Source organism: Rhinoderma darwinii, chromosome 4, assembly GCF_050947455.1.
Source record: "Rhinoderma darwinii isolate aRhiDar2 chromosome 4, aRhiDar2.hap1, whole genome shotgun sequence".
NCBI lineage: Eukaryota > Metazoa > Chordata > Amphibia > Anura > Rhinodermatidae > Rhinoderma > Rhinoderma darwinii.
Window position 1 is genome coordinate 8,106,842 of NC_134690.1, and position 24,963 is coordinate 8,131,804.

The 24,963-nt window shown below is 46.6% G+C and overlaps 1 long non-coding RNA gene and 1 other non-coding gene across 2 annotated transcripts; one reads left to right on the forward strand and one right to left on the reverse strand.

Moving 5' to 3' along the window:
* Window positions 1–12,922: 12,922 nt before the first annotated feature.
* Window positions 12,923–14,938, reverse strand: LOC142760604 (uncharacterized). The gene is made up of 3 exons (XR_012883325.1): window positions 14,448–14,938; window positions 14,058–14,368; window positions 12,923–12,995 (listed from the first exon to the last, which is right to left on the reverse strand). It is a non-coding gene; the product is annotated as an uncharacterized LOC142760604 (long non-coding RNA).
* A 1,486-nt stretch (window positions 14,939–16,424) lies between these two features.
* TRNAY-GUA (transfer RNA tyrosine (anticodon GUA)) lies at window positions 16,425–16,510 on the forward strand. The gene is given in 2 exon segments: window positions 16,425–16,461; window positions 16,475–16,510. It is a non-coding gene; the product is annotated as a tRNA-Tyr (tRNA).
* Window positions 16,511–24,963: the final 8,453 nt, after the last annotated feature.

The following is a 24,963-nucleotide window of genomic DNA, read 5'->3' on the forward strand; positions in this document are numbered from 1 at the left end:
TCTCCTCTGGCTCCCAAGACCTCTCCTCTGGACCAAATCCCCTCCAATACACCAAATAACTTCCTCCTACTTTCTTGGTGGCCAGGATCTCTCTCACCTCGAAAGTACCTGACGATCCGCCAGTAGCCACTGGAAAACTAGGTATCCTAGAGTAGCAGTTCAGGACCACAGGCTTCAGCAAGGAGACATGGAAGGAGTTTGGGTTCTTGAGGGTAGGAGGCAGCCGAAGCTTGTAAGAGACAGGATTAATTTGCGGCAGAATCTAGAAGGGTCCAAGGAACCTGGGGGCAAACTTGCAAGATGGCACCCTCAGCCAGATATTCCTGGAAGACAGCCAGCCCTTAGTACCTCAAAGAAACTTGGGAGGTTCTCGTCTTTTAGTGTCTGCCTTTTTCTTCATGTGGTCAACCACAGCAGAATAGAAGAAATTGGGGAGGCTCTCATCTTCTTGTGTCTGCCTTTCTCTTCATGCGGTCGACGGCCAGCAGAATAGAAGATCGGGTCTGCTGCCATATCTGCAGAATGTCCCTGAAGGTAGAGTCAGCTGCAGGCACCTGGGACATAGTGGAGACAGGCAGAGATATTTGTGGATGTTGACAATGAAGAACGAACTGGAGGTGGTGGACTCACTAGTATGGTTGTTAGAAGAGAACTCAGCCCAAGGAAGCAGCTGCACCCAGCCATCATGCTGCCTGGAGATAAAATGCTGCAGATAGTTCTCCATAATCTGATTAACCCTCTCGACTTGACCATTGGACTGGGGATGGTAGGCCGAGGAGAAGGCCAACTTTACACCGAGGAGACCGCAGAGTGCTCTCCAGAACTTTGAGGTGAATTGGACCCCTCGATCCGAGACAATATGCATAGGCAAGCCATGCAGACGGAAGATGTGTTGGACGAAGAGATCGGCCAGTCGGGAAGCAGAAGGCAGACCAGTCAGTGGCACAAAACGAGCCATCTTGGAAAATCGATCCACCACCACCCAGACCACACTGCATAGAGCAGAGAGAGGCAGATCTGTGACAAAGTCCATTGCAATATGTCTCGAGGGGGCATCAGGCACATGCAGTGGTTGGAGCAGACCAGCTGGTCTGGAGTGGGCAACTTTATTTGCTGCGCACACCGTACAGGAGGAGACAAAGTCCATGACGGCTTTGGGCAGCGTGGGCCACCAGAACTGATGGGCAATTAGGTCTCGGGTCTTACGGGCACGCGCGTGACCTGCCAGCTTGGAACTGTGTCCCCAGCGAAGGATTCTTCCTTTGTCTGCCAGACGTACAAAGGTCCTTCCCGGAGGAATAGAGTAGTAGCCACATACCACACACTTGCCTTTGGGACCTCTCTGGAACAGAAGTGCGCCAGCACCAACAGAGGAGGTGTCCACCTCCAACGAAAACTGTAGGGACACATCAGGATGATGAAGAATTGAAGCTGACGTGAAGGCCTTCTTTAAGCTCTTGAACACGACCTCTGCTTCTGGAGACCACACCTTGGCATTCATGCCCTTTTTGGTGAGGATAGAGATGGGAGCTGTCAATGAGAAGTTGGGAATAAACAGCCGGTAGAAGTTGGCGAATCCCAGGAAGCGCTGTATGGCTCTTAAGCCTTGAGGGCGCGGCCATTCCAGGACAGCCTTTACCTTCTCAGGATCCATTTTGAGGCCCTGATCAGAGATGATATAGCCCAGGAACGGTAGAGACTTTCTTTCAAACACGCACTTCTCCAACTTGGCATATAGGTGATTCTCCCTTAATCGAAACAAAAAACCCGGCGGACATGTCTCTGATGAGTTACAGGACCTGGGGAAAAAAATTAAAATGTCATCGAGATACACCACAACACAGACATAGAGGAGATCACGGAAAATGTAATTGACGAATTCTTGAAAAACCGCGGGGGCGTTACACAGGCTGAAGGGCATAACCGGTTATTAGTAGTGTCGATCACGTGTATTAAATGCAGTCTTCCACTCGTCACCCTGACGAATCATCCAGACTAGATTGTAGGCCCCCGCAGGTCTAGTTTAGAAAAAAAAATTGCCCCCCGTATGCGATCAAACAGTTCAGAGATCAAAGGAAATCGGTATCTGTTCTTCACCGTGATCTGGTTGAGACCCCGGTAGTCAATGCAGGGTCGGAGGGATCCGTCTTTTTTCTTGACAAAGAAAAACAAGGCTTTACGTATGAAACCCCTCTCTAGATTCTCCTCAATATAGGCAGACATTTACTGGGTTTCAGGTAAGGAGAGATACAATATACTCTACCGTGAGAAGGGAACAAATCAGGAACCAAGTCAGTAGGACAATCAAACGCTCAATGTGGTGGCAACGTCTCTGCCTCCTTCTTATCAAAGACATCCGAGAACTGAGAGTAACAAGGAGGCAACCCTGCCAATGACTGATGCGGAGGAGACTGATGCGGATGGATATGCCCCAGACAGCGGTTGAGACACTTGGGACCACTCTGGAGAACCTCTCCGGACTTCCAATCCAGGACTGGGGCATGTAGACAGAGCCAAGGCTAACCCAGCATGGGGTTGACGGCCTTGGGCAGGACAAACAGGAAGATGAGCTCAGAGTGAAGGGCTCCCACTTGAAGCCTCAGCGGCTTGGTCACAGACAATATTGGGTCGGGCAGAGGCAGTCCATCTCCCGAGGCAACGATCAATGGCTTCTCCAGAAGGGAGATTGGCCAATCCGGAAGCAGATGGTAGGCCGGTGAGTGGAACGAAATGAGCCATTTTGGAAAATCGGTTCACCACCACCCAGACCGTACTGCAACCAGCAGGGAAAGGCAGGTATGTGACAAAGTCCATAGCAATATGTTGCCAGGGGGCATCAGGCACAGGCAACGGCTGGAGCAGACCCGCCGGTTTAGAGTTGGCAACCTTATTTGCTGCGCACACCGTGCAGGAGGAGACAAAGTCTGTGATGTCTTTGAGCAGCGTGGGCCACGAGAACTGATGAGCGATCAGGTAGTGGCAAAGAAAGTCGGGGATCAGCACTGCCAGGAGGTGTAGTCAGAGGATCAGTACTGCCAGGAGTTGTAGTAAGAGGATCGGCAGCTTGCACCTCAAGCCGACATTCAATAATGTTCAAGGTCTGGAGGAGTTGGTCCTGTTGAGACCGGAGGTCCATCATATCCGCCCGCATCTACTGTGACGTCATCATGGTCTTGGATTGACCAGCTGGATTCATGGCCTGAGCGTACTGTCACGTTGGGTACGTGTACCAACTGGGCCGTACCACCTTGACGGCATGGCAGCTGGCCAACAGGACACAGGTCACAGTCTACACCACATTCCAAATTATAATGCAAATGTTATTTTTCGCTGATTTTCCTAAGTAGTCGATGCAAATGACAGTCAGTATAATCTTCAAGCCATCAACCGATGGAGTATAATGCGAATTTTATTGAACAAATCTCCTAATGATAACAGATTTTTTTTTAGAAGTAAAAAACTCAAAATGCACTGTTTCGAATTATTAGGCACAACAGAGATCAAAACATTTTAAAGGTTGTAAAGAGACTAAAATGGTAATTTGTTGAACTTGCAGCATCAGGAGGTCATATTTACAGAAATCAAAAGCTCTTTCAAGCAAAAAAAACGTAACAGGCCAAGTTACATGTTAACATAGGACCCCTTCTCTGATATCACCTTCACAATTCTTGCATCCATTGAATTTGGGAGTATTTGGACAGTTTCTGCTTGAATATCTTTGCAGGATGTCAGAATAACCCTCATAGATATTTGGCTTGAGGATGCTCCAAAGGTTCTCAATAGGGTTGAGGTCAGGGGACAATGGAGGCCACACCATGAGTTTCTCTCCTTTTATGCCCGTAGAAGCCAATGACACAGAGGTATTCTTTGCAGCATGAGATGGTACATTGTCATGCATGAAGATAATTTTGCTACGGAAGGCACGGTTCTTCTTTTTGTACCACGGAAGAAAGTGGTCAGTCATAAACTCTACGTACTTTGCAGAGGTCATTTTCACACCGTCAGGGACCCTAAAGGGGACTACCAGCTCTCTCCCCATGATTCCAGCCCAAAACATGACCCCGCCACCTCCTTGCTGATGTCGCAGCCTTGTTGGGACATGGTGGCCATTCACCAACCATCCACTACTCCATCCATCTGGACCATCCAGGGTTGCACGGCACTCATCAGTAAACAACACGGTTTGAAAATTAGTCTTCATGTATTTCTGAGCCTACTGCAACCGTTTCTGCTTGTGAGCATTGTTTAGGGGTGGCCGAATAATAGCTTTATGCACACTTGCAAACCTCTGGAGGATCCTACACCTTGAGGTTCGCGGGACTCCAGAGGCACCAGCGGCTTCAAATACCTGTTTGCTGCTTTGCAATGGCATTTTAGCAGCTGCTCTCCTAATCCTATTAATTTGTCTGGCAGAAACCTTTCTCATTATGCCTTTATCTGAATGAACCCGTCTGTGCTCTGAATCAGCCACAAATCTTTTCACAGTGTGATGATCACGCTTAAGTTTTCTTGAAATATCCAATGTTTTCATACCTTGTCCAAGGTATTGCACTATTTCACGATTTTCGGCAGCAGAGAGATCCTTTTTCTCTCCCATATTGCTTGAAACCTGTGGCCTGCTTAATAATGTGGAGCGTCCTTCTTAAGTAGTTTTCCTTTGATTGGGCACACCTGGCAAACTAATTATCACAGGTGTCTGAGATTGATTACAATGATCCAAAGAGCCCTAAGACACAATACCATCTGTCACGGCGCGGGGTGTGGACCCACTGGGCCGTACCGCGTAGCGGGGTAGTAGCTGGCCAACAAGGTACAAAACAAGTTCTGAATGGGTACCTGAGGCAATGTAGACAGTGGCAGGATCACGACTTGACTTTCACAGCAGGTGACGCCGCGGGTGCAGCGGGAAGACACGACTTGACTTTCACAGCAGGTGACGCCGCGGATGCAGCGGGAAGACACGACTTGACTTTCACAGCAGGTAACGATAGCACGGGATACAGGGTACAGGAAACAGGAACGGGTAACACTGGGAACTGGAAAACACTGGGAGACCTTTAGCAAGACAAACTAGGGTACACAACAACGCTCAGGCAAGAAACCAGTGGGCAGAGCCCCTTTTTATAGTCCAGCAGACATTTTGGCTGATAATTGATCTTAGACAGCTGGACGCGTACTGGCCCTATAAGGCCGTGCACACGCGGGCGCGCGCGCCCTGCGGGAAACAGTACGATGACCCAGAAGAGAGTGTCGGCGTCTCCCAGGAGGTAGCGGACGCCGAGAGGAGAGATGTCAAGGGGTGAGTTAGAACGACGACCCCCGGCCATGGACGTAACAGTATCCCCCCTCTTACGCCCCCTCTTCTTGGGACCAGAGCGGGAAAGAAATTTCTTCACGAGGACAGGAGCATCGATGTTCTCTTCTGGCTCCCAAGACCTCTCCTCTGGACCAAATCCCCTCCAATCCACCAAGTAAAACGTCCTGCCTCCTACTTTCTTGGTGGCCAGGATCTCCCTCACTTCGAAAGTTCCAGATGAACCGCCAGGAGCCACTGCGGAACTAGGAGTCCTGAAGTAGCGGTTCAGAACCACCGGTTTTAGCAAGGAGACGTGGAAGGAGTTAGGGATCTTGAGGGTAGGAGTTAGTTGAAGCTTGTACGACACAGGATTGATCTGCAGCAGAATCTCGAAGGGTCCAAGGAATCTGGGAGCAAATTTGCAAGATGGCACCCTCAGATGGATATTCCTGGAAGACAGCCAGACCTTTTTACCTGGAAGAAACTGGGGAGGTTCTCGTCTTCTAGGGTTTCTGCCTTTCTCTTCATGCGGTCCACCGCAACCAGAATAGAAGATCGTGTCTGCTGCCATATCTACGGAAAGTTCCTGAAGGTAGAGTCGGCTGCAGGCACTTGAGACATAGTAGAGCTGGGCAGGGGTATTTGAAGATGTTGGCCGTAGACTATGAAGAACGGGCTGGAGGTGGTGGACTCACTGGTATGGTTATTATAAGAGAACTCCGCCCACGGGAGCAGCTGCACCCAGTCATCATGTCTTCTGGAAACAAAGTGCCGCAGGTAGTTCTCCATAATTTGATTAATCCTCTCAACTTGCCCATTGGACTGAGGGTGGTAAGCTGAGGAGAAGTAATTCATGCAGACGGAAGATGTGTTGCATGAAGAGATCAGCCAGTCGAGCGGCAGAAGGCAGGCCAGTCAGGGGAACAAAATGAGCCATTTTAGAAAAACCATCCACCACCACCCAGATCACACTTCATCCCGCAGAGAGAGGCAGATCTGTAACAAAATCCATAACAATATGCTGCCAGGGGGCATCGGGCACAGGCAGTGGTTGTAGCAGACCGTCTGGGGTGGGCAACTTTTTTGGCTGCACACACTGTACAGGAGGAGACAAAGTCCATGACGTCTTTGGGAAGCGTGGGCCACCAGAACAGATGGGCAATTAGGTCTCGGGTCTTACAGGCACCCGCATGTCCTGCCAGCTTGGAACTGTGACCCCAGCGAAGGATTCTTCATCTATCTGCCAGCCGTACAAAAGTTTTTCCTGGAGGAATGTCTCTAACCTGCAGAGGGTTGACAGAGTAGATGCATGAAGGATCGATAATATTCTGTGGGGACTCCACAGTGTCCTCTGTCTCAAATAACCTAGACAAGGCATCGGCCCTCACATTCTTGTCGGTAGTGGAGTTCGAACCGGAACCGTGCAAAAAACAATGACCATCTGGCTTGACGAGGGTTCAGCCGTTAAGCCGTCCGTAGGTAGGTCAAGTTCTTGTGGTCCGTGAAGACCAGGATAGGATGAACTGCGCCCTCCAGTAGGTGTCTCCACTCTTGCAGAGCCAGCTTGATGGCCAGTAACGCCCGATCTCCAATGAAGTAGTTGCGCTCTGCAGAAGAAAACAGCTTGGAGTAGTAACCACATACCACAGTCTTGCCTTTCGAACCCCTCTGGAACAATAGTGCACCGGCACCAACAGAGGAGGCGTCCACCTCTAATGAAAACTGTAGGGATATATCAGGATGGTGCAGAATGGAGGCAGACGTGAAGGCCTTTTTTAAGGTTTCAAATGCGATTTCCGCCTCTGGAGTCCATACCTTGGCATTCATACCCTTCTTAGTGAGGGTGGAGATCTGGGCTGTCAGAGAAGAGAAGTTGGGATTGAACAATCTGTAGAAGTTGGCGAATCCCAGGAAGCGTTGTATGGCCCTTAAGCCTTGGGGACGTGGCCACTCCAGGACAGCCTTGACCTTTTCAGGATCCATCTTGAGACCTTGATCAGAGATGATGTACCCAGGAAGGGCAGAGACTTCTCTTGGAACACGCACTTCTCCAACTTGGCGTAAATATGATTCTCTCTTAATCTAAGCAACACCTGGCGGACATGGCCCTGATGAGTCACAAGATCTGGAGAAAAAAATCAAGATATCATCGAGATACACCACAACGCAGACATAGAGGAGGTCACAAAAATGTAATTCACAAATTCTTGAAATACTGCGGGAGCGTTACACAGGCCGAAGGGCATGACTAAATATTCATAGTGTCCATCACGTGTGTTAAATGCAGTCTTCCACTCGTCTCCCTGACGGATCCGGATTAGATTGTAAGCCCCCCGCAGGTCAAGCTTGGAAAAAAATTTCGCCCCCCCCCCCCGTATACGATCAAAGAGCTCAGAAATCAACGGCAAGGGGTACCTGTTCTTCACCGTGATCTGATTGAGACCCCGGTAGTCAATGCAGGGTCGAAGGGATACATCCTTCTTTTTGACAAAGAAAAAACCGGCTCTGGCCGGGGATGAAGACTTTCGTATGAAGCCCCTCTCCAGATTCTCCTTAAAGGAACAGTGTCATCACAAATAATTTGTTTATATGTTAAAGATGTTAGTGCCTTAATATAAACGTTTATTTTCATTTGTGTGTTTGTGTTTTACTGTTTCTTATTTTCACACTTTTTCTTCCCTATGGGGGCTGCCATTTTTTGTTCCATTTCTGTGTGTGTCGATTAACGACACACACAGACATGGAATACGGCAGCCACAGTCCCATAGGGACTGCGAACGGCTCCCGTCCCATTGACTGCCGTGTACGGCGTCTGTGTGGGAACTGCGCATGCGCCGCTCCCACACAGTCCTATTCGAAATTGGCGCCGTCCGGCGCCATTTTCCCGTGGACCGGAAGTCGCGGCTGGACAGTAATATTACTACTTCCGGTCGCGGCTTCCGGACAAGTGCACATGGAACAGCGGCAGCAAAGGGAGCGGACGGGCCGCGGCGGCAGGAGCAGGTAAGCGATTTCAATGTATGTTAGTGTTTGTGTGTGTTTACTACTGCATGTAAACCTACTACACTGTGGGTTACCTCAAAAAATGGCGACACACAGTGTAGGAGGTTAAACCTTTCAAACCCCTCGTTTATCCCGGCACTAGCCAGGATAAAGGAGGGGGGATTGCTGAGAGCTCACTAGAGCGATAGCTTTTAACCCAATGTTGCAATGCTGCAATTTTGGGAACTAGCTCCAAACAGCTCCATCTAGTGACCAAAAATGGGTAGTATTATAAATTTGAAAAAATTTATAATATTTCCTGACTCGCGAAAAAAATAAAAAAAATTTGAACAATGTTTAATCACCCACACACTAAATGTTTAAATTTTAAAAAAAAAACATGTTTTTGGGGCGACACCATGCCTTTAATGTAGGCCGACATAGACAAGGTCTCTGGCAGGGAGAGAGGGTATACTCTACCGCGAGGAGGGGACGACTCAGGAACCAAGTCGATAGGACAGTCGTATTCTCGATGTGGTGGCAATATCTCTGCCTCCTTTTTGTCGAAGACATCAGCGAACTGAGAGTAACAAGGAGGCAACCATGTCAATGACTGAGGCGGAGAAGGCTGGGATGGATGAACATGGCCCAGACAGCGGTCTAGACACTTGGGGCCCCACTGAAGAACCTCTCCAGAGTTCCAATCCAGGACTGGGGCGTGAAGACGGAGCCAAGGCAAACCCAGCAGCACGGGGTTGACAGCCTTGGGGCGGGCATACAGGGAGATTAGCTTGGAAGACTTGGAGTCTCAATGGCTTGGTCACAGACAACACTGGGTCAGGCAAAGGCAGTCCATCTACCGAGGCAACGATCAACAGTCTCTCCAGCAAAACAGTGGGCAACTGAAGAAGATCCACAAGGTCTTGACAGATGAAATTGGCCTCGGAGCCAGAGTCCAGGTAGGCAGAGACTGGATGAGGTTTCTCCCCAGCGACGATGGTCACAGGAATAAACAGCTTGGACGAGAGTTCTCTATCAAGTGTAGTAGCGCCCAGGGTTGTCTCTCTAACCAATTCCAGGCATTTGGGTTTTATTGGCCTCTGGGGACACAGACGCATGACATGGCCAGCAAGGCCGCAGTACAGACAGAGTCCAGAGGTGCGCCTGCGCTGTTTTTCTTGATTGGACAGTTTAAGCCGATCCACCTGCAATGGAGTCTCGGGCGCAGCAGAAGAAAAAGAGGGGTTGCTGGAAGTTGGACGCCAGTCTAGGAAGCCGTTTTTCCTGAAGAATCTCTCGGGATCTCTCTCTGAGCCTTATGTCCACATGGGTAGCCAGTAGAATCAGATCATCCAGGACACCTGGGAGATCTCGAGCAGCCAGTTCGTCTTTGATCTCAGGCGATAGGCCTTGCCAGAAGGATGCTACCAAGGCCTCATTATTCCAGGACAATTCCCCAGCCATGGTCCGGAACTGGATGGTGTATTCGCCCACGGAGGCGTCCTCCTGACGCAGGTTAAGGATAGCAGTGGCTGCCGATGCGACTCGTCCAGGCTCCTCAAATACGGAACGGAACAACCGCACAAACTCCTGGAAGTCTCTGGTCTCGGGTCCCTGTCGTTCCCAGATTGGATTCGCCCATGCCAGGGCCTTGCTGGCGAGTAGGGATATAATGAAGGCGATCCTGGCTCCGTCCGAAGGAAATGCTCGGGCGTGCAGAGTGAAGTGGATTTGGCATTGGTTCAGGAACCCCCTACACGAACTTGCAACTCCATGAAACCTTGGTGGCGATGGCAGCGAGAACCGAGAGTCCGAACTGGAGCTGCCAGGAGGTGTAGCAGGAGGGTCGATCGGAGGAGCTTGACTTGGAGTGGTGACGGAAGTAACTAGCACACCAAGATGCTGTGCCATGGAGTCTACCGCCACAATGAGTTGATCCTGTCGTGCTTGCAGATCCTGCAGGTCCGGCTGCATGGCTTGGGAGGATGACAGGCTCTTAACTTGGCCAGCGGGGTCCATGGCCTGAGCGTACTGTCACGGCGTGGGGTGTGGACCCACTGGGCCGTACCGCGTAGCGGGGTAGCAGCTGGCCAACAAGGTACAAAACAATGTCTATAGTTCTGAACGGGTACCTGAGGCAATGTAGACAGTGGCAGGATCACGACTTGACTTTCATAGTAGGTGACGCCGCGGATGCAGCGGGAAGACACGACTTGAATTTCACAGCAGGTAACACCTCGGATGCAGCGGGAAGACACGACTTGACTTTCACAGCAGGTAACGATAGCAAGGGATACAGGGTACAGGCAGCAGGAATGGGTAACACTGGGAACTGGAAAACACTGGGAGACCTTTAGCAAGACAAACTAGGGTACACAACAACGCTCAGGCAAGGAACCAGTGGGCAGAGCCCCTTTTTATAGTACAGCAGCCATTTGGGCTGATTATTGATCTTAGACAGCTGGACGCGTACTGGCCCTTTAAGGCCGTGCACGCGCGGGTGCACGCACCCTGCAGGAAACAGTGCGAGGACCCAGAAGAGCGTGTCGGCGTCTCCCAGGAGGAAGCGGACGCCGAGAGGAGAGATTCCATGGCCGGGATCGTCAAGGGGTAAGTTAGAACGACGACCCCCGGCCATGGACGTAACAGTATCCATGAGTTTAATTGAAAAACGAATAATTAAAAGTTTATGACACTTAAATCCAATGTGCATAATAATTTGGAACACGGTGTATAGTTCGTATAGTGTACCTGTGGTTGCTCACACAGTAGCAATACAGGCTCGCTCGGCTGGGACTAGGCAGCAGGCAGGCTCCAGGCGTGGTACACAGCACAGCACGGCTTCAGCTCAACATGGCACTTGACTAGAATAGCGTGCGTTACAGGTAGCAGGAACCAGAAACACTGGGAACTGGAAAACACTTAGGAGACCATTTTCATAGACATACTAGGATAATGACAACAACGCTAAGGCATTGCAGGGAGGGGTACAGCCCTTCTTATAGCCCAGGGTGCTCTGGGAGCAATCAGCTCAATCTCCTTCCTGTGTGTGCTTTTACTCCTTAAGTCTGGACTGAGCTTGCAAGCACACCCTGGTGGTCACTGTGGAGCAGGACGGCCGCATGTGCAGTCATCTCTGGTGACACCAAATATATATAGTGTAAAAAAGAACATTTATTTTGTGTCGCCACAACTTTTTTATTTTTGTGAGAGCCACAACTTTTTTATTTTTCCGTCGATTACGCAGTATGAGGGCTTATTTTTTGCGGGATAAGCTGTAGTTTTTAATAATACCATTTTCGGGTATGTACGACATTTTGATCACTGTTTATTTCATTTTTTTGTGGAAGATGAGGTGACCAAAAAATAGAGATTCTGGTGTTTACATTTTTTTTTCCGGCGTTCACCATGCAGGTTACATAATGATATATTGTAATAGTTCAGACTTTTACGGATCCAGCGATGCCAATTATGTTTATTTATTTATTTTTTCACTATTCTCCAGGGGGAAAATGGGAAAAGGTTTTTTTTGGAACTTTGAATTTTTAAATTTTTTTTTTACATAAAAAAACAACTTTATTTAACTCATTTTTATTTATTTTTTATTAGTCCCCCTAGGGGACTTCAACCAGCGATCGTTAGATACTAATGTATTGCAGCATATTGTGATTCTGACAGGCCGGAGGCAGCGCTTAATAGGTGCACAAAGATGGCGGACCTGGGGGCCTTCATTAGGCCCCCAGACAGCCATAGCAACCATCGCCTCCCCGCGATTGCGTTGCGGGGGGCGCGATGAGCTCTTAGAGTGGGTCGCCCCCCCTTTTTCTAACGATTTAAATGCTGCGGTCAATAGTGAGTTAAACGAGCGGGATTGCGCTCGAGTGCGATGCTGCTCGTTACTCTGAAGTGTCGGCTGTAACAAACAGCCGACCCTGCCATCGTATGGAGTGGGTTCACTTACCCTACGTATGGATATGTCAAATGTCAGGAAGGGGTTAAAAGTTCTGGGGTCACATCCATGATGTAATTTGAAGAGTTTTGGAATTGTTTTGAGCAGGGTTAAATCCTTCACTTCCATGGCAACAATGATATCCCACACATGTTCCCTGATTCGGATTCGTAGTTGACGACATGTCAATCCTACGTAAACTTTTGAAAGCCCACACATTGCATAATAGATCACAAAGGTGGTATTGCAGGATATATATTGTTGTACTGTATATTGAATTGCTGCCCATTACTTACTGATTCAAAGGTGGTGGCCCGTTTTATGTTAACACATGCCACGCGCTCACCACATGGATAGCAGCCCCAGGTTGGACCTCTTGAGGAGAAGGGGTTTGATTGTTTAAGTGTATAATGACTTTTAACCAAAAAGTCCTCTGTATTTTATACATTGTATTGTCCATTTACGTGTATCAATAAAGATTTATATTTTCTATTTTCGTTCTTGAATAGTATATGACTCCTGGTTCTCATGTCTTCACCTTTGCAACAAAGTGGCGCAGGCAAAGGCTTTTGGGCCCACAACCAAATGGGCCATTGGATCTAGACCATCTTTTCTACGTTGCGACTTTCTTATTTAAATCATTCTGATTTCTTTTCTCTTCCCACAATTCTTCACTCTGTACACTAACGACTCACCTATACTTTTACACCACCCGGCACCCTGTAAGCTCCATGCTCCTTCTGCTTTTACGGGAGAAAGACATCCACACTTAAAAAAAGAATAAAGTAACGTTAAAACCAAGCACACCATTGTTTTTCTTGTGAAATTCTCGATAAGTTTGATGTGTCACATGACCCTCTTCCCATTGAAAAAACTAAAGTTGCATACAAAATGGCCGACTTCAAAATGGCCGCCATGGTCAACACCCAGCTTGAAAAGTTTCCCCCCTCCCATATACTAATGTGCCACAAACAGGAAGTTAATATCACCAACCATTCCCATTTTATTTAGGTGTATCCATATAAATGGCCCACCCTGTAGATAGAGCAACTGCAATAACAACTGTGAGGTCAAAAGAGGAAAACATATACCCTAAGGCTGGGTTCACACGACCATGTTACGTCCGTAATGGACGGAACGTATTTCGGCCGGAAGTCCCGGACCGAACACACTGCAGGGAGCCGGGCTCCTAGCATCATAGTTATGTACGACGCTAGGAATCCCTGCTTCACTGCAGAACAACTGTCCTGTACTGTAATTATGTTTTCAGTACGGGACAGTAGTTCCATGGAGAGGCAGGGACTCCTAGAATCGTACATAACTATGATGCTAGGAGCCCGGCTCCCTGCAGTGTGTTCGGTCCGGTACTTCCGGCCGAAATACGTTCCGTCCATTACGGACGTAACATGGTCGTGTGAACCCAGCCTAACAGTAGAGGTAACACTGATCCTCTCTTCAAATTAACTAGGTAAGGCCCCTGTATATGAGGAATTGTCGCCTGGTGAGCCTTATGATGCAGTAAACTACTAAATTTGCTTCCCCCTCATGGGTAGGCAGTGCCAAAGGTAGGCGCACAAGTATCATCGCTTGGAGACTGGGCACATCTTCTAAAAATGATGGAAAAAACAGGTTATGCAGACAATAAAGTAAACATAATGACATGAGTCAAAGCCAAATAGTAAATTGAAAGAGGACATATAACACTGCGAGAATGTATTTTATCTGACCATTTCGGAAAGGAAAAACAGTCCCTGTTAAAGATGTTCAAAAGACAAGAGAAGTAGAAGCAAAGCTTGAAACAGCGCCTCTAAGGTTAAAGGAAGTTCTCACATGCTCCAGTTCAAATCAGTCTGGATCTACGCTGAGTTTCCTCGGAGTGATTATGTCTGTGGGTCTACGAGCTTTGGCCGATTTCCCTTGGCCTGCCAATTCCCAGGAAGCTGAAGGAGTAATAGATAAGAGGCAAGTAAGATCCTGTGCAGCGGACCAATCTGGTATGGTCAAGACCGTTATGGCAAGTGCTTCCAGGACTTCTGGTAGATCCTTATGTTTTCGAATAATCCATCTTCTCCCTTCCGACATGAAGTTGATCCCAAATGGAAACATCCATCTATGTGCTATGTTTCTGCTCCTAAGAAGATCTGTAAATGGTTTGAGAATACGTCTGTTAGACAATGTAATATTCGCTAAGTCTTGAAAAATTGGTGTATTAAAACCTACCCAGGTAATCGGTTCTTGTCCCCTGGCCGCTTTCAAAATATCATCTCTAGTTCTAGAGCTAAGCCAACGGCAAATAATATCTCTAGGAGCTTCTTGTGGTTTTGGTCTTGGTTTAACTGCCCTATGAGCTCCTTCAATGGTGATCTCATCCGTATAATTGACTCTGAGGATCTGTATAACGAGTTGCTTGACAGACATGTGGAGGGATTCAGGCGGCAAAGATTTGAGAATGCCCTTAATTCTCAAGTTGTTACTCCTACCTCTATTACCCTGATCTTCCATCCAGTCAATCATTTTATTCATGTGGTCTTGACATGTCGCAAACGTAGGGGAAGACGCATCTGTGAAATAAATAACTTGGGTCTGAACGGTTTCAAGTTGTTCCACCCTCTGTTCTATTTGGCGGACATCATGCATTATTTCTTGTAGCTCAGAGACCAGAGGATGCAAAGCTTTTGTGAGTGTTTTGTCTAATGAAAGATCTCGATACAGGAAGTCCCTGTGCTGCCTGCAAGTCGTCATCTGCCATCGTGTCCACGCCCTAAAGTTATGCAGACTTTTCATGTTGTAAACTCAGAGTGGCTGAATTTTGATGGGATGTGAAAGCTTTTTTAAGAAAGGTATCCAAACTGATATTTTTAGAAGTAGTAGAAGTAGTATTGGACTCTCTGTTTTTCTGCTGTCCAATTTTGACCAATTTCTGAAGAGGTAAGTGCAGTATTTATTAACTAGGCAAGCATATTTTATTTCCGTTAAAGTCACTGGTCAGCCATTGCTGCCCTATGACAATTTCAAGTTAGTACACCAGTGTAACAAGAATGAGATATATGCTAGTAGAAAACCATAATAGTGATGAATAATATCTCTACTTTAAGAACAAAGGTCTTTAACAGTCGTGTTAGACTTTGGGTGAAAAAATTAGTTGCAGTAACGCATATCGTCCAATAGATAGCAGTAAAACCGCATCTATAGCGCCTCAAATTACCAGTCCTATGAAATGTCTGAGGGAATGTGGCTTCAGCTGTAGCTATTAGGGTATGTTCACACGCACAGTCAAAAACGTCTCAAAATACGGAGCTGTTTTCAAGGGAAAACAGCTCCTGATTTTCAGACGTTTTTTGAGCAACTCGCGTATTTTGCTGAGTTTTTGGAGCTGTTTTCATTGGAGTCTATGATAAAATGGCTCCAAAAACGTCCCAAGAAGTGTCCTGCACTTCTTTTGACCAGCCGTCATTTTACGCGCCGTATTTTGACAGCGAGGGGTAAAATGACAGCTCGTCTGCACAGAACATCGTAAGACCCATTGCAAGCAATGGGCAGATGTTTGCCGACGTATTGGAGCCGTCTTTTCAGGCGTAATTCGAGGAGTAAAACGCCACCATTACGCCTGAAAAGAGGTCGTGTGCACATACCCTTAGAGCGGTGTTCAGGAGGGAGGAATTCCACAGACGGCCTGATGATACTCACATTGAGTCACATTTACAGGTACTCAGGCTGCTTCTTCTAATGGAGGTAGAGGTGGGTATGATCAGCAGGTGGGTTGTTAAGTCCAAGGCGCTCATCAGGGGGAAATGTGGGAAGAAGAAATGGAAGCAGATGGCCATGTGCATCCAAGATGGCTGTCGTGCTCCAGGGCCTTCATCTAGAGAGACCCTGTGTGGTCCTCAGTGATCCCACCAGACTTGGTGGGCAGTGTCCATCACTAGGTAGCCTCCTGTGTAACTAGCTGCGTTTTCCAGATTGATTATGTAACTTCTGGACCTGCGGGAGAGCGGCACTTCCTGCATAAATTGGGGGAGAATTAGTTCAAATGGTAGAGCACTCGCTTAGCATGCGAGAGGTAACGGGATCGACGCCCGTATTCTCCAAAGTTTTGGTTTGCCGAGTTTTTCAAAGAGCGGGACAATTCTCCTCTGTTTCCCTACTCATGTAACTCATTTGCAAGCTTAGGAAGCACCCGACAACCAGCTCGGCAAGCCTTCGATAGCTCAGCTGGTAGAGCGGAGGACTGTAGTAGAAAATCAGCAATCCTTAGGTCGCTGGTTCAATTCCGGCTCGAAGGAACTTTTGTTAGTCTCATAGATGATGTTTCAACCTGTCGACAAATGCTCTCCCGGTGCCCTCGTCTTCTATCTATTTTCAGAGGGGTCTCTTGTTTGTGTTGGGTATTTGAAATGGGCATCCGACCGAAACTCTCAGTTGAGAGCCACAGTAGGACTTTCTGTAACTCTGACATGCAACTGAAACAAAAAGAGGGTACAATCATCCCTGGGTGGGCTTGAACCACCAACCTTTTGGTTATCAGACAAAAAAAAGTTTTCACAACCTTCAAGCTTTGCTTGAACCTCCCAGTTTCTCATGTCATGTGTCATCTTCTTTGCAACAGAGTGGCGCATGGAAAGACATTTAGGCCCACAACCAAAGGGGGCCAAAGGCTCTGGACCATTCTTTCTACATTGGAGATCGGCGCTGTAATGTAAGCGACAGCAGTGGTTTTTATTTAGAAAAACGATCTGTTTTTACCACTTTATGAGCGATTTTTAGCTTTATGCTAATTTGTTTCTTAATGCCCAAGTGGGCGTGTTTTTACTTTAGACCAAGTGGGCGTTGTACAGAGGAGTGTATGACGCTGACCAATCAGCATCATGCACTTCTCTCCATTCATTTACACTGCAGATAGCAATATAGCTGTGCAGCCACATAAACACACACTAACATTACTGCAGTGTCCTGACAATAAATATACATTACCTCCAGCCAGGACGTGATGTGTATTCAGAATCCTGACACTTCTGGATCTTTTCTGTGAGATTTCCAGCAGGGCAAACGTAATCTCGCGAGATTACGCTGTATACTGTCATTTAAAACTGTATGGTAATATTATTTAGTCAGTGAATGGTGGTATTATTCAGTCAGTGTATAGTGGTATTATTCAGTCAGTGTATGGTGGTATTATTCAGTCAGTGTATGGTGGTATTATTCAGTCACTGTATGGTGGTATTATTCAGTCACTATATGGTGGTATTATTCATTCACTGTATGATGGTATTATTCAGTCAGTGTATGGTGGTATTATTCAGTTAGTGTATGGTGGTATTATTCAGTCACTGTATGATGGTATTATTCAGTCACTGTATGGTGGTATTATTCAGTCAGTGTATGGTGGTATTATTCACTCAGTGTATGGTGGTATTATTCAGTCACTGTATGGTGGTATTATTCAGTCAGTGTATGGTGGTATTATTTAGTCACTGTATGGAGGTATTATTCAGTCATTGTATTGTGTTATTATTCAGACACTGTATGGTGGTATTATTCAGTCATTGTATGGTGGTATTATTCAGTCATTGTATGGTGGTATTATTAAGTCACTGTATGGTGGTATTATTCAGTCAGTGTATGGTGTGGTGGTATTATTCAGTCAGTGTATGGTGGTATTATTCAGCCAGTGTATGGTGGTATTATTCAGTCAGTGTATGGTGGTATTATTCAGTCACTATATGGAGGTATTATTCAGTCACTGTATGGTGGTATTATTCAGTCAGTGCATGGTGATTTATTCAGTCACTGTATGGTGGTATTATTCAGTCAGTGCATGGTGGTTTATTCAGTCACTATATGGTGGTATTATTCGGTCAGTGTATGGTGGTATTATTCAGTCACTATATGGTGGTATTATTCAGTCACTGTATGGTGGTATTATTCAGTCATTGTATGGTGGTATTATTCAGTCAGTGTATGGTGGTATTATTCAGTCAGTGTATGGTGGTATTATTCAGTCAGTGTATGGTGGTATTATTCAGTCACTATATGGAGGTATTATTCAGTCACTGTATGGTGGTATTATTCAGTCAGTGCATGGTGGTTTATTCAGTCACTGTATGGTGGTATTATTCAGTCAGTGCATGGTGGTTTATTCAGTCACTATATGGTGGTATTATTCGGTCAGTGTATGGTGGTATTATTCAGTCACTGTATGGTGGTATTATTCAGTCACTGTATGGTGGTATTATTCAGTCATTGTATGGTGGTATTATTCAGTCAGTGTATGGTGGTATTATTCAGTCACTGTATGGTGGTATTATTCAGTCACTGTATGGTGGTAATATTCAGTCAATGTATGGTGGTATTATTCAGTCAGTGTATGGTGGTATTATTCAGTCATTGTATGGTGGTATTATTCAGTCAGTGTATGGTGGTATTATTCAGTCAGTGTATGGTGGTATTATTCAGTCACTGTATGGTGGTATTATTCAGTCATTGTATGGTGGTATTATTCAGTCAGTGTATGGTGGTATTATTCAGTCAGTGTATGGTGGTATTATTCAGTCAGTGTATGGTGGTATTATTCAGTCAGTGTATGGTGGTATTATTCAGTCACTGTATGGTTGTATTATTCAGTCATTGTATGGTGGTATTATTCAGTCAGTGTATGGTGGTATTATTCAGTCACTGTATGGTGGTATTATTCAGTCACTGTATGAAGGTATTATTCAGTCACTGTATGGTGGTATTATTAAAGAGGCTCTGTCACCACATTATAAGTGTCCTATCTCCTACATAAGGAGATGGGCGCTATAATGTTGGTGACAGTAATGCTTTTTATTTAAAAAAACTATCTATTTTCACAACGTTAGGAGCGATTTTGGTTTATGCTAATGGATTCTTAATGCCCAAGTGGGCGTATTTTTACTTTCGACCAAGTGGGCGTTGTACTGAGGAGTGCATGACGCTGACCAATCGGCATCATGCACTCCTCTCCATTCATTTAGACAGCAGAATCGCGTTCTTACTAGAACATGATCTGCAGCCACATACACAGCGATTCTGCTTGATTAACGTTAATCCAGTGTCCTGATAATGAATACACATGACCATCCAGCCTGGACGTCATGTGTATTCAGAATCCTGACACTTCTGACTCTTTTCTGTGAGATTCCAGCAACGGATACGAAATCTCGTTTACCTCCGTAATCTCGCGAGATTTCGTATCCGTTGCTGGAATCTCACGTAAAAAAAAATCCATCGGAACAGAACGCAGTTTTTCCCATTGAAATCAATGGGCAGATGTTTGGAGGCGTTCTGCTTCCGATTTTTTGGCCTTCTGAACATACCCTCAAGAAAACTGAAGGAGAGCTGATTACCAATTTTTTTTTTTTTTTTTCAACATTCATTTTTGATTGAAAATTTTTCAAATATGACAACATTTGATACATATGTTCAGTGTATCATACACAAGTATTACAACAGTGTTGGCAGCATTGATCAATCCTGTTCACATAACATATCAACAGAGAACAAGAAACAAGGGGAAGGAAACAGGGGGAATGGGGGGGGGGGGGAATTACAGATATCTGTGTCATCCCCACAGCCACTTTATGATACAATATCCAGGGATTCCAGAAGGCAATATAAGAAGCATACCCATTTTGTCTAAGATAGAAGATGCGTTCGTATACACAATGTGTTGACCCCTTGGCCACCACCTCTTCACATGTGGGGGATGTCGGGGACTTCCAGGCCTTAGCTATCAATAGTTTGGCTGTAAGCAAAACATGGCACACTAGGCGTCGAGAAACAGGCGGGATCTTTTCTATATCTAAAGATAGCAAAGCTAGACATGGATCTTGAGGAATGGGAATTCTCATAACCTCTGAGAGTAACTGAAAAATGTCGGTCCAAAAGTTTGCCAGGCGGGGACATCCCCAAAATCTATGATAAATCGAGCCCTCTTGGCCGCAGTTACGCCAGCATAAGCTGGAAGTTTGAGGGTATATCCTGGCCAATTTGGACGGAGTGTAATACCAGCTCAACAAAACCTTATGGAAAACTTCCAGAAGATTCATACAAACTGAAGATTTCAGAGTCCACTTAATCGCCGTTTCCCATTGTGCCAGAGTGAAAGATTTTTCCATGTCTCTCTCCCAATTTAAGAAGTATGCTCGCCTAGAAATCTCCACATCCCCATTCAGGGTATCGTACAGTCTAGCCGTAAGGTTCCCAACTCCCCACCCGGACCCAGAGAGAAGTGCCCTAGTAGATAGGGGTAGCTGAAGATCCTCCAGAGGCGAGGCAGCCAAGTAAGACTTAATCTGAGTATACTTATAAATATCTCTCTCTGAAATCTGAAACTGCTCCTGTATGTTGGCAAAGGACTTCATATCTTTCCCTAAAAGTAACCCTAACCGTGGGGATATTGGGGAGAGGGAGTTCAGGTTTCGAGGCATAGGCCAACAGTACATTAGATAGAGGTTGACCCCCTATTAAACAGTTTTCAATGGAAGGCCAGCTAACCCCAGTAGGGGAAATAAACCATTTTTCAGATTGTTTAATTACTAATGCTCTATGATTACCAATTTTTTAACGCCACTAGAACAGCCAGGGTATCTCTGTTTTGTTTTGTTTTTATAAACAGGGACCTTGGATTGATGGAACATGACATTTATTTATATGATTACAATTTCTAAACTTTAGTCAATTTCAATGAAAGTAAATATGCAACAAGCTCTGCATTTATCAAATCATGACATTATTATAATACAAGATAATATATATTTTTTATTATTTTTATTTTAAAGCCTGAGCTGGAATCGGTACGAACATTTCTACCGACTCCAAATTTTACTCTGACTCCACCTGAAATGGTGTCCGAATCCACAGCTCTGCGATAAACGATAGTTGATTTCAACTTTGTTAGCACTGACCAATTATTATAATTGTCACGGCTATGGGGTACGTGGACCCACTAGGCCTCCCCGCCGTAGCGGAGTAGCAGCTGGCCAAACAACAGCCAATGAAAGTCTTTAGGACAAGAGTACCAGGCAGACACTTGCTGTGATGACACTTGGCACAGATGACGAAATCGACTACGACACTAGACTTCATATTGGAACAAACACAATTACTGGATATGGGATACAGGAAACAGGATACAACTAAGGGACAATTTGCTAAACGAACATGGGAAGACACAACAACGCTCAGGCACAGGAAGGAGGGCAGGACAGGAAGGAAGGAGAGCAGGACAAGAAGGAAGGAGGGCAGGACAGGAAGGAGGGCAGGATAGGAAGGAAGGAGGGCAGGATAGGAAGGAAGGAGGGCAGGACAGGAAGGAAGGAGGGCAGGACAGGAAGGAAAGAGAGCAGGACAGGAAGGAAGGAGGGCAGGACAGGAAGGAAGGAGGGCAGGACAAGAAGGAAGGAGGGCAGGATAGGAAGGAGGGCAGGATAGGAAGGAAGGAGGGCAGGATAGGAAGGAAGGAGGGCAGGACAGGAAGGAAGGAGGGCAGCATAGGAAGGAAGGAGGGCAGGACAGGAAGGAGGGCAGGACAGGAAGGAAGGAGGGCAGGACAGGAAGGAAGGAGGGCAGGACAGGAAGGAAGGAGGGCAGGAAGGAAGGAGGGCAGGACAAGAAGGAAGGAGGGCAGGATAGGAAGGAAGGAGGGCAGGATAGGAAGGAAGGAGGACAGGAAGGAAAGAGGGCAGGACAGGAAGGAAGGAGGGCAGGACAAGAAGGAAGGAAGGCAGGACGGATTTAAGTAGGACGGTGCACAGGGTTAGGCTAGGGAAGGTTATCGTAGTGCGCGTGCTAGCCCTTTAGGAGGTTACCAGGGCGTGCGCACGTACACTAAGGGAACGAGCACCGGGCGGGTGCAGTACATGCCGGCGTCCCCGGGGATCGCCGGCACAGAGGTAATAGATTTTTTAGTATGATATTTTTAATTAATAATTCAGGTTTCATTTGTAATTGTCAAAAGTGTGGAAATTGTCCCTGTTACCAAAAATTGCCAAAAACCCCTGGCAGCGAAAGGGTTAATACCCGCTACTCCTAGGCCTTAATTACCATAACAATTTTTCGCAACTGCTGGTCAAACAGTTATTACTATTTTCTCCGTTATTAAAGTGATTTTTGCACATTTTTTTGTGAAATATAGGGCTATACTAGTTTTTTTTTTAGGTCTTTTGGTTATTTTTTTTTAGGTTTTTTGATATATATTATGCCCTACTTAGGCTCACTTTACCGGTGTAAGTCCGTCACCGTTGTGTACTCAACTCTTTGCCTTGTCTTCTGGCTCCTGGCCAGCGCCACGTCCCTCCTTCACGCCGGTCTGATCGCGGCCTATATTGCCACCGATTTCCTCCTGAATCTCAGGCACTTCCTAGACTCTTCTTCTCTTAAATGGCCAGTGAGCGTCAAATTGTCCACCCAGCATTTTAAGCTATAAAAGGCTATCTCCCTATTTAAGTATGAGCAATTAGGTTCCTTCCTAGCTTGCTAGCGATAACCTGCACTTACTTAGTTTGGATGTCCTGTGATTGACCTTTGCCTGAACCTTTGATTATCCTCGCCTGCCCTGACCTATTGCTTGAGACTCATGACAAACCTTTGTCGTCTGACCTTTGGGTCAACCAACTGCAGATTCTCGTTTGCCCTGACTTATTCTATACAAGACCTCGCATTCTGTCTGATTGTCAACTACGTCTTTTGACATTGGCCATTGTCAATGGAGACTACTCTGGGGGTACCAACCTGGGGTTCCCCTGAAGCGAAGTCCAGACCATTGTATAGTGGTTAAAGGGTGACTAAAAGGAGTTAAAAGTGGCCTGTGGTCCCCTTAGACTCCGCTCCCCGGGTCAAAACACTTAGTGACACAGTGGGTTCACACCATTTCCCACGGGCCCTGTGATATTTGGGAAAGGGCTTTGTAGCACTGATGGCTGGCCACAAGACGACCGGGCTAGGCTTCACCTATAGCAGTCCCAGGACTACAGCAGGGCCAAATTGTGAGCCAACCGGACAGTCAAAGGGAAAATAATTATGGAGCATGTATCACAGTACTGACAGGCAACAGGAATACAAGAAACAGACTCACCGATTGGGGACAGGGATGGAACAAGATGATGTCAGACGGATGATGAACGACGTTAACAGTCTGGTGATGGCCACCAAACGGACGGTAGATGATAACAAGCTAACCCTACATTCATCCCTGGATCTGTTCCTAAGCACTGACCATAACACCCCACCACTAACCCTCACTATCCATGATGGAGTCCATAATCTGGAAACGCTGCCCCAGGAAAACACTACAAAGCAGGGTCAACGAAAACACCAACCAATCGAGAACTGAGGGAATCAAGGAAAGCAGAAAAGAAAACATTGAAACTGTATAAAACTAAGAAAATTAAACAGAGAAGCAAACACGGAAAAACACAACACCAGAGTGGAGCACACGATCGGACCAGCACATGGCCAACGCTCGGAGCAAGTACTATAAGCATGTCTTATTTTTTCAGGGACCCTTCACGCGCTCCGTTGAAACAATGGTCGTGTGATTGGACCCATTGATGTACATGAGTCCGTGTGACAGACATTGTTTTAACGGCCGTCACACGGGCTACATATACGCTCGTCTGAATGAGTCACAAGCTCAAATCTATGGGGTCATCCGACCTACAATAATGAATCAGTTGTCTCAGCTACAGCCCCAGCTACTGCTGAATAGCTAGAGATGACCAGCGTGCAGGACCTGCTGCTATGACTAAAATGAAAAAGGAATAACTTAGCGAGTCTGTGTCTCTCTCTTCTCCCTACACCTGCTCCCCCTCCCTCCTACATAAACTTGTATGGGCAGTGTGTCTGTGTCTCTCTCTCTCCCCCCGTCTGATCCCCCTCCCTCCTACATAAACTTGTATGGGCAGCGTGTCTGTGTCTCTCTCTCTCTTCTCCCCCCATCTGCTCCCCCTCCCTCCTACATAAACTTGTACGGGCAGCGTGTCTGTGTCTCTCTCTCTCTTCTTCCTCCGTCTGCTCCCCCTCCCTCCTACATAAAGTTGTATGGGCAGCGTGTCTGTGTGTCTCTCTCTCTTCTCCCTCCGTCTGCTCCCCCTCCCTCCTACATAAACTTGTATGGGCAGCGTGTCTGTCTCTCTCTTCTCCCTCCGTTTGCTCCCCCTCCCTCCTATATAAACTTGTATGGGCAGCGTGTCTGTCTCTCTCTGCTTCTCCCTCCCCTCTCCATAGACTTCCATTGGCAGGCAGTGAAGAGACACCCCCATTTCCTGCAGTCTGTCTCCTCTGCTCTGTGAGTAGATTCAAATTTTCCTTGACAAAAGAGGGTGGACAGTAGATTACAGTAAGGGTTAGTTCACACTGAGTTTTTTGGCGGTTTTTAATGAGGAAAGCGCGCCAAAGAATGGCCGAAATCGACTCCATGATTTCAATGGGAGGCACGGGTGTTCTTTTTCCTGAGAGTGAGAAAAAACGCTTGCAGGAAAAAAAAAAGCGGCATGCTCTTTCTGCCCACGGTTCCGTCTGTGACCTCCCATTGACATCAATTGGTGGCAGAGAAAGCGGTTTTCAGTGCGTTTTTTGTCTGCGGCGTTAAATGGCCGCAGTCGAAAAAACGCTGCAAAAAATGCCACAAAGAACATGCAGGCAGGTCAAAATCAGCCTGCAAAAATCTCCATGTGAACAGGGCCTGAAGGGACACCTAGTGGCCGTAACTTCACAGTAA